This window comes from Polypterus senegalus, chromosome 14 (assembly GCF_016835505.1).
Source record: "Polypterus senegalus isolate Bchr_013 chromosome 14, ASM1683550v1, whole genome shotgun sequence".
Lineage (NCBI taxonomy): Eukaryota > Metazoa > Chordata > Cladistia > Polypteriformes > Polypteridae > Polypterus > Polypterus senegalus.
In genome coordinates, this window is record NC_053167.1 from 55792184 (window position 1) to 55795412 (window position 3229).

Sequence of the window (3229 nt, forward strand, 5' to 3'; positions counted from 1 at the left end):
TTGTGCGTCTTTACTCAAGTGAATGTAAAATTTCCTGTGATGATGGGTGCCACGTGTCTCCTCTCCCCACCCACACATTTGAGTGTTTATCTGGTTTGAACCAGAGGTAAAGGTACTGCTTTTTTTTTTTTTTGCACCACAGTGTATCTTGTTTACTGTTCATGGTCAGAGAGGCAGAAAACTCAAAGATGCTTCTTCGCAGTATCTTTTTTTCAAATTATGAAATTAGTTATAAATTTAAGAAAAATACAACACATTGTCACAACAGAGAGAATTGTCATTTCTTCAGGTAAAGCTCATGGTAAAAATAGTCATTGCTAAGAAGAAGAAGATATATAGTATGCAGTTAAAATGTGTGGTGATCTGCCATTTACAGCTTTTGAAAGTGTAGCTGCTAAAATAGGTTTGATTTGGCTTTCTTTGAATGATTGCATTGGTCCTTCAGGGGTTTTAGCCTGTAGCTCAGAAAACCTCTTTTGGGCCTAATGTAACTTAGAGATACCAACAGAGTAGAGAAATGGGTAATAATATAAATGGAGGAGTGCAAAAACCTGAGGTGTTCAGTATCTAGAAGGATTTGGTGTGCACCTGAATAATAACCATCAATCCATGTATTATAGTAGTATGGTCATGAAAATGTATGGTTGCAGGCCCCCTGAAAATGACATTTGAGCCACATATCAGTACATTAATCTCACTTGGCCCAACAAAAAGTGTTGCCTGTAATTTACTGTATAAACACCAATTCTCACATGCTGTACCACCTGCTATGGTGTGTGGCAAACACCATTTTATGGCATCTTCTCTTTAATTTTCTCAGAGCAAAAATGGAATTGCGGTTAATACCCAACTGATGTGGATTTTTTTAGATCAATAATGATAATGATATGTGGCCAGTAAAGATGACTGATTACAAATACATACTGCACCGATAATGCTAATGTGTTTTAAGTATTAAGTTTTTAGAAAAATTTGGTTTGCTTCCTGGTTCCTCCCTGCGTGGAGTTTGCATGTTCTCCCCGTGGCTGCTTGGGTTTCCTCTGGGTACTCTGGTTTCCTCCCACAGTCCAAAGACATGCAGGTTAGGTCCATTGGTGATTCTAAATTGTCCCTAGTGTGTGCTTGGTGTGTGTGTGCCCTACGGTGGGCTGGCGCCCTGCCCGGGGTTTGTTTCCTGCCTTGCACCCTGTATTGGCTGGGATTGGCTCCAGCAGACCCCCGTGACCCTGTAGTTAGGATATAGAGGGATGGATAATGGATATACAGGGTGACACCGAAAAATGGGAACTTTTGAAATGCATAGTGGCAGCCATGTACAGTTGGCAGCACTGTGGTAAACGTGTCATCTAAAAATTCGGTGACATTCCTCAAGATCACCAGATTTGTCTGTTTGTGATTTTTTCTTGTGGAGCTACCTTAAGAGTCAGGTCTACACAACTTGGCCAAGGACACTGAATGAATTGAAACAAAGAATTCAAGAAGAAAATTCGTGGTATCCCAGCTGAGATGTTGCAGCGATCAATGAGGAACCTCAACAGCAGATTGGGAGAATGCATACGTACAGGAGGACACCATCTACAGGACATAATTTTCAGACATTGATGTCAATAAAATTTTTTATTGGATTTCTTCTATGTTTATTGGGTTTTCCAAAAGTTCCCGTTTTTCTGTGACACCCTATATATATATATATATATATATATATATATATATATATATATTGCTATAGGCTTATCCAGCTTTATTAATTTATTTTTTACTTGTAGCTTTTAAAGGCTTTAGCAGTTAGATTTGAATATATTAAAAGAAGCATTTTCCTGTTCCAGTCGACTATCAAGTCTAATCAACATTTAAATTTGCATATCTACCAGACTAGACTCCCATTTGTCATAGTCGGACACTACTCACATTAGCTGATTCCAAAGTCAAATGCAAAAGAGCAAGAAGGAAAATAAGCTACAAGAGCAGGCAAGAAAACAAGATGAGTGACTATCACAAAATAAATAGCATAGTGAGACAGTCACCACGGTACAGCAAAAGTAGGAGACATATGTACAGAAAAGATGGTTGAAGTGGTATGGACATGGGATGAGGAGAGGCAATTAATATGTGAACCATAAAGTGGTAGAAATGGAAATACAAGGGAAACAGAAAGAATAGGAGCCTGGAGCAATGGTGGATGGATAAAGTAAAAGAAGGTTTGAAGGAAAAGGGTCTGACTGGTGAGGAAGTGCAGGAGCGAGCTATATGGGGAGGGATGATCAAGCTCATCGACCCCACATAGAGGTGACAGGAGATGAAGGGGAAGAAGGTAAAACAACTTGAGAACATGAATTATAGATCGCAATATTGGAAAGTTTTATTGACATCTAAAAACTGTACTTGTCCTAAATTAAAAGTGTGGTAACCAGGGGGCATACAGCTCCCCAAACCCTGGACACAATAGACACAGAGGCCAAGTGTTGCATACAACACATCTTTATTCAGTTGTGGGAAACACTTTTGACTCGCTCCCCACAGCAACACACAGTACAAAGCACCAAATATTAAATACTCAGTCCTTTTTCTTCCTCTCTCTCTCGGTTTTCCACTCCACGTTTTGCAAGCTTCGTCCATCTCCTCCCAATTTTGGCTCACCGAATGGAGTGAGGCGGCCCCTTTTATGGAGCACCCGGAAGTACTCCAGGTGTTCCAGAATCTCCTTCCTGCTGCACGTCCAGGTGTGTCGGCAGCCCTGCAGAAGAGGGTTCAGCTGTTCTCCATATGCCTCCTGGCAATGGCCACGGGCACAAGCAGGGTTGAGCTTCCATGCTGCAAACCCATGGCACTGCCCTCTGTCGTCCCAGGGAGGTACTGTCCTGTTCAAGCACCTTCCCCCGGTCCTTCCATTACGGAGATGTCCCAGCTGGGTAAGAATCCCGGCTGCCCATTAAAAAAGCAATTTGGGAATCAACAGATCTGGTTTTTGCTCATGAGCCAAATGAATTGATTGACTGAAATATGTTGGAATGCCCATTGAGAGCCCAAGATTTCTTTTTTACTTGTGCAGTTGTTTGCTGCTATGAACTTCTTTAGCTACAAAACATTAAGGCAGAGAAGTCACACAACTGGTTAAATGGCTTTTCTTACTGCTTTTGCAGGGCCGGTGATGGTAACATGTAAAGACAAACACAGATTGATGTGCATCTTTTTACTAATAAATTGTCTTATGAAGTAGTCACTGCAATTT